Here is an 11729-nt window from a genome sequence, read left to right as displayed (position 1 = left end):
TCCTGCTGCCTGGGATTTCATTGTGAATGAAATATCTAGGGTGCAGTCAGGCTACAACAGAAACAGCACTCGCACAACCACCAGGATCTTAAACCTCCAAAAAGTGCCAGCCCACCCAGGCTTAAACCTCCATCTTGCACCGCCCCACCCCACATACTTCCCCAGTTACCCCTGGGGAATCAGGAGCCAACATTGGCTCCTGATTCCAGCCTGCTGCCCCACTGCCTCTCCCCAGCAATTCTGATACCTGGAGGGTCCTGTTCCCAGGGGAAGTGCTGGTGGGCCTTAGCTTGGCTGTGGGAGATACTTAACACATCAGGCTTCCCCAACACCAAGGGGCAGTTACCTTCCAGGACCTGCCACCCCCAGGCACATCAAGCAGGACCTGGGGCTGGGCAGACCTTTACCTGAAGCACACTGCAGTCTCCAGGGGGGAACAGCAGGCAGCAGGCTTCCAGATAAACATGGATATTGCTCCGTCCACTCCACGCGCTAATATCACATTTACCAAGAGCCCAAAGGCAGGCACCTGAGGGCCCACCTGCCCCCAGGTGCATCAGGCAGCTCAGCCAGGACACCGAGGGCCTTCCCGGAGTCTACAGCAGGAAGCGGCAGGACACAGGCTTCTGGGTGCACTCAGAGACAGGTTCCATACTCTCAAAATGGTGGAGTTAATTCTGGAACAGGAGCAAGGGGCTTTCCAAAGGCACCTAGGACAGGCCGCCAGGGAGGCTACAGGTGGGAACAGCAGGCAGCAGGCTTCAAGGTGGCACCAGAGGAAGATCCATCTACTTCATTCGCAATGCTACAAGTTACCTCGGAGCTTGAGGTCAAGCACCTGCAGGGAACTGCCAATGCCTGGGGGCAGGCAACTCCAGGGTCATGCAGCCCCGTCAGCACAGCAGTCACACTGCGCAACCAGCAGGGACATGGAGGGGAGGCAGAATGCCAGCAGCCGATAGCCCAAAGAGAGGCACTGGGAGACCGGGCTTGGGCTGGGCAGGGCAGCCCACCTGGCCTGCAGACTCCCTGACCTCAGTTCACCCACAGGGCTGGCGATGGGGGGAAGAGGAAGGAGCCCCTGCTGCCCTTTCCTCACCTGGCTGCCATGGGTGGGAGGCCAAAGGCTGACCTGGGCAGCTCCCAGTGCAATCGATGGCTGTTGACCAACCAGCAGGAAAAGGGCAGCCCCACACCTCTGTCACGGGCCGCACCCACTCTCACACCTTCAGAGGGCTGAGCCTAAGACAAGACCCCACACATGCCTGAACAGGGACTTGAACCCTGGACCCCCAGATTAAAACTTTGAAGCTCTACCAGCTGAGATATCCAGGGAACAAGTAAAACATATACCTCACTCTCTTTGCCGTGGCTGCCACCCAGCCCCTGCCCCCACGCCCAGCCAAAGCTGCTTGCTGTCCATGACTCTTCCTGGCTCCTCTGGCACTCTGCTGCACAGTGGAGTGCCGACGTTTCTACTCCAGCTAGGTTCCCCTCTCCGAACACGGGCAGCCCCTTCCACAGCTCTGCACCACTGCCACGTACTCCCCAAACTCTGCCCTGAAGACTCCTTGCTCAAGGCCATGCTTCCCTGACGACGGCTCCCTCAGCTCTTCAGTCACACCTACAGACAAGTAGTCACCTGACCCAAGTGGGAATGAGGGTCCCTGCTCGAGACGGGTGGGGCAGCGCCGGGCTACGCTCCTCTCCACCCACCCCCAACCACGCTGCATGCCTCAACAGCCACCGGCCCCAACGCTAAGGGCTTGCAGGACCGTGGAGACAGGGGCAAGGAGGGGCCTGAGCCTGCGTGCTCTGGGCCATGCACCAGCCACAACAGGGAAAGGGCCCCACCTGCCTCTGGAGCTGGATAAAAGGGGCGCTCCGCACTCCAGGGGCCAAACGCGGGCTTCCCAGGCAGAGCGCAAAGGAGGGCTTGTCCGGGAGTTAAAACCGGGACCTCCCGCGCCCAAAGCGGGAATCATGCCCCTAGACCAACGAGCTGGGTGACGGACAGGCCCCACCTCTGCCCTGCCGCATTTCAAAACCCCGAGGCACAGGCCCCTCTTGTGCCAGTCCAGTATGCCGCGTCACCGAGCCCAGGCTTCCGAGCTTTCTTTCGTTGTGGCTCTTCCCCCATGATGACCCCTGAAGTGCTGCTCTCGCGCTTGGACCAGAAAGTCCTGTGCAGTCAGCTGGGTCAGCTGGGAGGCAAAATGCCAGGGACCGGTAGCCCGAAGAGAGGCGCTGGGAGTCCGGGCTTGGACAGGGCAGGGCAGTCCCCCTGGCCCGCAGACTCCCTGACTTCAGTTCACCCATGGGGCTGGCGATGAGGGGCAGAGGAAGGAGCCCCTGCTGCCCTTTCCTCACCTGGCTGCCATGGGTAGGAGGCCAAAGTCTGCCCTGGGCAGATACCAGTGCAATCGATGGCTGTTAGCCAACCAGCAGGAAAAGGGCAGCCCCACACCTCCATCAAGGGCCACGCCCACTCTTACATTTTCCAAAGGCTGAACCTAAGGAAAGGCACAACACTTGCCTGAACAGGGACTTGAACCCTGGACCCTCAGATTAAAAGTCTGAAGCGCTACCAGCTGAGCTATCCAGGCCACAAGTAAAACACTTGCCTCCCTTTCTTTGCCGCGGTTGCCACCCGGCCCCAGCCCCCAAGCCCAGCCAAAGCTGCTAGCTGGCAGTGACTCCTCCTCACTCCTCTGGTATCTCCTGCACAGCGGAGTGCCCACATTTCTTCTGCAGCTGGGTTCCCCACTCCGAACATGGGCAGCCCCTTCCACAGCTCCGTGCCACTGCCCCTGACTCCCCATACTCTGTCCTGAAGACTCCTTGCTCAAGGCCATGCTTCCCTGACGACGGCTCCCTCAGCTCTTCAGCCACACCCACACACAAGTAGTCACCTGACCCAAGTGGGAATGAGGCCTCTGCTCGAGACGGCTGGGGCAGTGCCGGGCCCCGGTTCCCTCCCCCTGTCCCCAGCCCTGCTCCATGACTCAACAGCCTCCGGCCCCCAATGCCATGGGCTTACAGGAGCGTGGAGACAGGGGCAAGGAGGGGTCTGAGCCTGCGTGCTCTGGGCCGTGCACCAGCCGCAACAGGGAAAGATCCCCACCTGCCTCTGGAGCTGGATAAAAGGGGCGCTCCGCACTCCAGGGGCCAAATGTCGGCTACCCCAGCAGAGAGCAAAAGAGAGCTCTTCAGGGATTTCAACCTGGGACCTGCCACACCCAAAGCGAGAATCATGCCCCTAGACCAACGACCCAGGTGCCAAGCAGGCCCCACCTCTGCCCTGCAGCATTTCAAGACCCCGTGGCACGGGTCCCAATTGTGCCAGGTCAGTGCTGCCGTGTCACCGAGCCCAGGCTTCCGAGCTGTCTTCCGTTGTGGCTCTTCCCCCATGACGACCCCTGAAGCGCTGCTCTCGCGCTTGGCCCAGAAAGTCCTGTGCAGCCAGCCGGGACGTGGAGGGGAGGCAAAATGCCAGGGGTCGGTAGCCCGAAGAGAGGTGCTGGGAATCCGGGCTTGGACAGGGCAGGGCAGTCCCCCTGGCCCGCAGACTCCCTGACTTCAGTTCACCCATGGGGATGGCAATGAGGGGCAGAGGAAAGAGCCCCTGCTGCCCTTTCCTCACCTGGCTGCCATGGGTGGGAGGCCAAAGTCTGCCCTGGGCAGCTCCCAGTGCAATAGATGGCTGTTAGCCAACCAGCAGGAAAAGGGCAGCCAAAACACAGGCTCCCCAGGGAGAGCGCGAAGGAGGGCTCGTCCAGGAGTTGAACCCGGAACCTCCTACACGCAAATTGGGAATCATGCCCCTAGTTCAACGAGCTGGGCGCTGGATGGGGCCTATCTCTGCCCTACACATTTCAAGACCCCGTGGCACGGGCCCCTCTTGTGCCAGGCCAGTGCTGCCGGGTCGCCGAGGCTAGGCTTCCGAGCTGTCTTTCGTTGTGGCTCTTCCCCCATGATGACCCCTGAAGCGCTGCTCTCGCGCTAGGCCCAGAAAGTCCTGTGCATCCAGCCAGGACGTGGAGGGGAGGCAAAATGCCAGGGGCCGGTAGCCCGAAGAGAGGCGCTGGGAGGCCGGGCTTGGGCTGGGCAGGGCAGCCCCCCTGGCCTGCAGACTCCCTGATTTCAGTTCACCCACAGGGCTGGTGATGAGGGGCAAAGGAAGGAGCCCCTGATGCCCTTTCCTCACCTGGCTGCCGTGGGTAGGAGGCCAAAGTCTGCCCTGGGCAGCTCCCAGTGCAATAGATGGCTGTTAGCCAACCAGGAGGAAAAGGGCACCCAAAACACAGGCTCCCCACGCAGAGAGTGAAGGAGGGCTCATCCAGGAGTTGAACCAAGGACCTCCTGCACCCAAAGCAGGAGTCATGCCCCTAGACCAATGAGCCAGGTGTCAGGTGAGGGGCAGACAAAGTAGCCCCTGCTGCCTTTTCCTCACCTTGATGCCATGGGTGGGAGGCCAAAGTCTGCCCTGGGCAGATACCAGTGCAATCGATGGCTGTTTGCCAACGTGCAGGAAAAGGGCAGCCCCACACCTCCATCAAGGGCCACGCCCATTCTCAAACTTTCTGAAGGATGAAACTAAGGAAAGGCCCCACACTCACCTGAACAGGGACTTGAACCCAGGACCCTCAGATTAAAAGCCTGAAGCTCTACCAGCTGAGCTATCCAGGACACATGTAAAACAGTTGCCTCCCTCTCTTTGCCGTGGTTGCCACCCGGCCCCCCACCCCCAAGACCAGCCAAAGCTGCTAGCTGCCCGCGACTCCTCCTGGCTCCTCTGGTATCTCCTGCACAGTAGAGTGCCCACGTTTCTCCTCCAGCTGGGTTCCCCTCTCCGAACACGGGCAGCCCCTTCCACTGCTCCACGCAACTGCCCCAGACTCCCCAAACTGTGCCCTTAAGACTCCTTGCTCAAGGCCATGCTTCCCTGACGACGGCTCCCTCAGCTCTTCAGCCACACCCACACACAAGTAGTCACCTGACCCAAGTGGGAACAAGGGCCCCTGGTCGAGACAGCTGGGGCAGCGGTTCTTTCCCCCCACCCCTCTCCATGACTCAACAGCCTCTGGCCCCCCAATGCTATGGGCTTGCAGGACCGTGGAGACAGGGGCAAGGAAGGGCCTGAGCCTGAGCCTGTGTGCTCTGGGCCATGCACAAGCCGCAACAGGGAAAGGGCCCCACCTGCCTCTGGAGCTGGATGAAAGGGGCATTCCACACACCAGGTGCCAAACGCAGGCTCCACAAGCAGAGTGCGAAGGAGGGCTCATCCGGGAGTTGAACCTGGGACCTCCCGCAGCCAAAGCATGAATCATGCCCCTAGACCAATGAGCCGAACACCCGGGGGGGGGAGCTACCTCTGCCCTGCCGCATTTCAAGACCCCATGGCACGGGCCCCTCTTGTGCCAGGCTTGTGCTGCCGCGTCGCTGAGCCCAGGCTTCTGAGCTGTCTTCCGTTGTGGCTCTTCCCCCATGACGACCCCTGAAGCGCTGCTCTCGCGCTTGTCCCAGAAAGTCCTGCGCAGCCATCCAGGACGTGGAGGGGAGGCAAAATGCCAGGGGCCGGTAGCCCGAAGAGAGGCGCTGGGAGGCCGGGCTTGGGCTGGGCAGGGCAGCCCCCCTGGCCTGCAGACTCCCTGACCTCAGTTCACCCACGGGGCTGGTGATGAGGGGCAGAGGAAGGAGCCCTTGCTGCCCTTTCCTCACCTGGCTGCCATGGTTGGGAGGCCAAAGTCTGCCCTGGGCATCTCCCAGTGCAATCGGTGGCTGTTGCCCAACCATCAGGAAAAGAGCAGGCCCACACCTCCATCACAACCGGCAGCAGGCACGGGCCGCGCCCACTCTCACGCCTTTCGAGGGCCGAGCCTAAGGCGAGGACCCACACTTGTCTGAACATGGGCTTGAAACCTGGACCCTCAGATTAAAAGTCTGTAGTTCTACCAGCTGAACTATTCACGCCATGGAGAAAATTACTGCCTTCCTCTTTTTGGTGCAGTGGAAGAACTTTTCTAAACCTCCGTGCTCTGGGTCATGCACCATCTTCCACAGGTAAATGGTCCCACCTGCCTCTCAAGATGGATTAAAGGGCTCTCTGCACACCAATGTGTAAACCAAGACTCCCCCGGGACCTTCCTCGCTCTAACTGTGAATCATGTCCGTAGACCAATGAATCTCGCACTTTTTCTGCCCTGCCACACGGGCTTGCTAATGAGGACTGCTCCTGGCTCCTCTGGCACTCTGTTCCATGGTGAAATTCACTCTTTTCAGCTCAAGGCTTCACGTGTGTTTTCTAGGGGTGAGCTCCTCTGCTCCCAGCAGAGCCAGGCTATGAGCCAGGGCAGTCCTTGTCCCTGCCCCGCAACCTGGCTCCACAGGGTACAGAAGTCTATGGCAGGGTCTCTTTACGGCTGCTGCCTGCCCCACACAGACTCACCTCACGAGGTCATCATGAGGCAGGAAACAGCAGTGAGGAGACCCCTGGTATGGATCTCTGCTGCCTTTGAACCGAGTCACATGGAAGGGACCAACAATCTTGCATCCATTCTGTGATACTTCCCTGTCCCGTGGCCCCACAAGGCAGGTATTGGAGATCCACACGTGGGTCTCCTTGCCTGTCCAGAGGGCAGTGGCCCTCTCCTTCCCCAGGATGAGCCACTCACAGCTTCATCCTGCTCCTTGCTTGGGCCCTGCAGCCCCCAGGTCCAAACCCCACCCATCTGGGTAGGGATATGTAAAGGTTCCCTTGCAGCCTGTTCAAAACTGATTCAAAGGGAATTCTGCAGAGCCAAATTTCCTAAACCAATTTGCCTGAAATGAAACAGGACAGTGATCTGAAACACTTATATGAATCACTGTCTTCTGAAATGGCCAAATCCATATACATATCCATAATTGGATCCATATCCATATATAAATGAATTTAAATGAAACACCACAGTATTTATAGTGGTGTTTCATTTTAATTCATTTATTGTAGTCATGGAAAAATATGTATTTTGGATTGCTTTTTTTAATCCAAAAATTGGGAATATATATATTTTTTTAATCAGAGAAAACCAGGAAAACATCATGGATTGGGCCCTCAAGGATTCAATTGCAAATCTATTGGTGCCATTGGTGAAGAGTTAACATGGATTCATCAAGAGCATGTTATACCTGAGAAAAATCTGATTTCCTTCAGCAATAAAATGGCAGGCTCTATGGATGAGGGGAGAGCCGTGGACATGATATACCCTGACTTTAGCAAGGCTTTTGACATTTTCTTTCATAACAAGTTAAGGGAATACAGACTAGGTGATTACATAATACTGTTAGGTGGATACATAATTGTTTGCATCATTATACTCAATAATAGTCCTCAAGGTCTCAATGTCTACTTGGGAGAAGGTATTAAGTGGGGTTTCCCAGGGGTCTGTCATGGGTCTGGTATTTTTCAATATCTTCATTAGTGATTCGGATGATGGGATCATGTGCATGCTTGGAAAATTTGCAGATGACACCAAGTTGGGTGGAATGGGGAACCTCAAGAAGGCAGAGCTAATATCCAGAATGACCTGGATAACACTCTTCATATACCTAAAGGGTGATAATATAGAGACAATGAAAATGGGCTTTTCTATGTGGCCATAGTGGGTGAAACTAGGAGCAGGCTGCAGCTTAGGAGGAACTTTTTTACTATGTGGGTGGTCAGGCATTGGAACAGGTTATGTAAAGAAGTCACAGCATCTCCACCCTTAGAAACTTTCAAAAGCAAACATTTGGTTTGGATAGTTTAGTCAGGGATGATCCCATCTTGAGCAGGGGCCTGGACTAATTGACTTTATTGTGCTACCGCTGCCTCCCAGGAGCAAGTGTGGGGCTTAGGGAGTTTGCACATGGTGGCTACCACTTCCAACCACCCCCTCCCCACTACATGTCTGGCTCTGCACACACACACACACACACACACCATCTGTCTATCTGCTTGTGCAGAGCACTCTGACTGGTTGTTTCAGTAAGCATTCTGATTGGCTGCCGAGACAACCAATCAGAGTGTTCCAAGACCTTTACAAAGAGACAGACAGACACACAGAGATTTGGACTAGGACCTTTATATTTCATAGACGTAGATTTCATAGACATTTGGGCTGGAAGAGACCTCGGAGGATTGAGTCCAGCCCCCTGTCCCATGGGCAGGAAGTCAGCAGGGATCATAGGATCCCAGCAAGATAAGCATCCATATGTGTCTTGAAGGTGTTCAAAGTGGGTGCTTAAACCACCTCTGATGGCAATCTATTCCAAACCTTGGGGGCTTGGACAGTAAAGAAGTTCTTCCTTATGTCCAGCCTGAATCAGCCATGGTGGAGTTTGTGACCATTCAATCTTGTCATCCCTTAGGGCACTCTGTTGAACAGACATTCACCCAGATCCTGATGAGCACCCCTGATAAACTTATAGGAGGCCACCAGATCACCCCTGAGCCTGTGCTTTTCTAGGCTGAAGAGTCCCATGGCTCTCAGTCTCTCATCATAAGGTCTGTTTTCTGACCTCTGAACATGTGTGTGGCTCTCCTCTGCACTCTCTCAAGCTTCTCCACACCCTTTTTGAATTGTGGAGCCCAAAATAGGACACAGTACTCCAGCAGCTGCCTCACCAAGGCCGAGTACAACAGGAGAATGACATCCTGGGATTTTCTTGAGAAACATCTATGGATGCAAGCCAGCATTTTGCTTGCTTTACTAGATGCAGCATCACACTGAAGGCTCATGTTCATCTTGTGGTCAATCATGACCCCCAAGTCCCTTTCATCTGTAGTGCTAACCAGTGTAGCACTGCCAAGCCTATAAGCATGCTGGAGATTTTTCCTCCCAAGGTGGAGAAACTTGCATTTTTCGATGTTGAACACCAACAGGTTCTCATCTGTCCATTTCATGAGCCTGTCAAGATCTGCCTGGATCACCCTCTTGTCTTCAGGTGTGGGTGCTTTACCCCAGAGTTTGGTGTCATCGGCAAACTTGGCCTGTCCACTTCTGACACCAATGTCCACATCATTGATGAAGGTGTTAAGTAGTATAGGCCCTAGAACAGAGCCTTGAGGGACCCCACTGGTGACCGCACACCAAGATGATTGGCTCCCATCAACCACCACTGTCTGGGTCCTACTGTGGAGCCAATTCCCTAGCCAGCAGATTGTGGTGCGGTTGAGGACACAGTTAGCCAGTTTTGCCAAGAAGTGATCATGAAATTCCAAATTGAAGGCTTTTTTAAAGTCAAGATATACCATGTCAATCTCTTCCCCCTTGTCCAGGTGATAGGTCACCTGGTCATAAAAGGAAATGAGATTGGCCAAGCAAGACGTACCCACAACAAACCCATGCTGGGTATCCCTCAGGATATTGCTGTCAGCTAGTCTGTTAAGGATGACCTCTTTGATAATCTTTTCCAAGACCTTTCCCAGGATAGAGGTCAGGCTGATGGGTCTGTAGTTTGCCAGATCTACTTTTCTCCCTTTCTTGAAGATTAGCACAACATTGGCTTTCTTCCAATCTTCAGGCACTTCACCATTTCTATATATAGAATTAACTTGAAATCTATGGTTGCCAAAAATATTATAGCATCTCTTCACTGAATTTCATTGTAACTCTATGAACCAGCAAGAAATAGACTTTGAGAAACAAACTGAACACTACTACATGAGCAACAGCTTTAAATCTGCATATGCCACATTGCATAAAATGTGTTTTATGGATAAGGGGAAAAAAATAACATAAATCTGAGCAGTTGGTGATTTTTGGACCACATTCTCCTCCTATTCTAGATGTCTGCAATCTTCCGTTAACTTTAGTGATGATGAGACAGACCTTTAATGTATTTATTCTTTCATTTCTTAAAATGTAGGTGAAATGTAAAACGTATTTAAAAGATTTATTTTGATTTCCAATAAATTTATCCACAGAAAAAAGGAAAGCATAACGAATTGTCTAGTATCAGTCTTTACAATTAATGCAACAGAGCAGAAGGGGGGAAAAAAAATTTTCAATTAGTATTTATGGGCAATGGTAAAGAGTATTGGAGGAGATGAAAAAGAGTTGTTACACAGTAAATTTAGGCACCTTCTGGAGCTCTTAACTCCTGGATTGGCTGCACTCATTATTTAACTTAAAGTTGTGCCTCTCCAGGGCAGCATTATCTCCAATTTACCTAATTTTATTTGTGTTCCATTACTGTGTGGCCACTTCCCATAGCTATTCCACCCAAGTTGAAGTCCTCCAGTATCCCAGGATTCAGTGGGCAAACACGGATGCTGGGGTACAGCAGGGCCGGGCACAGTGCCTTTGATTCACTGCTCACCATAGCCCTGGAGTGCCTGTTGGCTGCAGTGCCTCTTGGAGCTCACTACTCCAAATGCCCAAGTCAGACTCGGGTCACACTGCCTGTGGGGGCAGCAGACTTGTGCTCACCCCTCCCACTGACCTGTGGTTGAACCTGCACCCAAACCCACATTTCACTGAAGCACATTCCCCAACTGATGCCTGTTCCCACAGGACTGAGATGCACACCCCAGCAGAGCCTGGTGGCTGGAGCATGGCAGAGCTTGATAGCTGCAGTGCAGCAACCCAAGGCTGGTTCCCACTACCCCCATGCTCCACTGCATTGTGCAGGGTCCACCTGCCATCTCCTCCTGCCTGGCTCACCTGGCAGGGGCCACAGTTGGCAGGTGCTTGAAGCCCTTGAATCCCCTGTAGCAACCACACAGCTTTGGGCATTGAGCATGGGGCTTAGTGTTACCCATCTGTGTTAGTTCTACACACAGCCACCTCCCAAGTCCAGTGGGGGCAAGAAGTCCTGTCCCTTTACTCCCCCTCTCCCAGTATGTTTTCAGACCAGGACTAGGATCTAGGGGCAGCTCTGGAGCTCACTCGCTCTGCTTGGGTCTGTTCTGTTCCATCCTTCCCCACACAAGTGCAGGGAGCCTGGGACACCCAGTTCAGCCACAGTGAAGCCCTAGTCTGCCTGGAAGCAGAAAGCACAGGGAGAATTCCCCCTCCCTAACCTCTGCTTGCTTCTGCTCAGGAGACCCGGGCTGCTTGTGGCCAGGCAGGGTATTGTCAGCTCCCTGCACATACTGGGGGAAGTCTGTGAGGATTCTCAATCCAACTTTCTGTTCTCTGGGAGACCCAGACTCTGCTCCAAGTGTGCACAGTGTCACTGGCTCCATGAATGGGTAGAGGATTTCCTCCCCCACCTCTGCTTGCTGCAGCCATGGAGCTTGCTTGCTCTGCCCAGCAGGATCAGTGAGCTAGCAATATCCTGTTACGCCATGGTCTGCTGAGAGAGAGCAAGCATTTTGCCCTCCCCCTCACCTTTCAGCTGCCTAGGAGATGCAAGATACCTGTGGCAGGAATGGTGTCCCCAGCTCCCTGCACATGTTGGGAGGAAGTGGGATGATTCCTTACCCAGCTTGCTGCTCTCTGGGAGGCCTGGGCTCTGCTCCAGTCCAGCAGGGTGTCCCTTGCTCCCTATATATGTGGGATGAATTCAGTGGCCCCTCTGAATGGGGACTCCAAGGCACAGTGGAGCCAGGCTCAGTGACTGAGCTCCAGGGCTACTGCACTTGCTCCATCCTGCCTCATCCTTCCCCACACAAATGCAGGGATCTGGGGACACCCTGCCTAGCCACAGTTCAGTCCTGGTGTGCTGGGAAGCAGCAAGTAGGTGGGGAAATTCCTTCCCTC

The 11729-nt window shown here is 54.5% G+C and overlaps 3 non-coding genes across 3 annotated transcripts; all 3 read right to left on the bottom strand.

Moving 5' to 3' along the window:
• Positions 1-2533: 2533 nt before the first annotated feature.
• TRNAK-UUU lies at positions 2534-2606 on the bottom strand. The gene has a single exon. It is a non-coding gene; the product is annotated as a tRNA-Lys (tRNA).
• Positions 2607-4331: 1725 nt separating this feature from the next.
• Positions 4332-4403, bottom strand: TRNAP-UGG. The gene has a single exon. It is a non-coding gene; the product is annotated as a tRNA-Pro (tRNA).
• A 213-nt stretch (positions 4404-4616) lies between these two features.
• On the bottom strand, positions 4617-4689 carry TRNAK-UUU. The gene has a single exon. It is a non-coding gene; the product is annotated as a tRNA-Lys (tRNA).
• Positions 4690-11729: the final 7040 nt, after the last annotated feature.

This window comes from Alligator sinensis, unplaced genomic scaffold (genome assembly GCF_000455745.1).
Source record: "Alligator sinensis unplaced genomic scaffold, ASM45574v1 scaffold332_1, whole genome shotgun sequence".
Taxonomy (NCBI): Eukaryota; Metazoa; Chordata; order Crocodylia; family Alligatoridae; genus Alligator; species Alligator sinensis.
The sequence above is the reverse complement of the archived record's forward strand: the minus strand, read 5'-3'. Positions and strand labels throughout refer to the sequence as shown.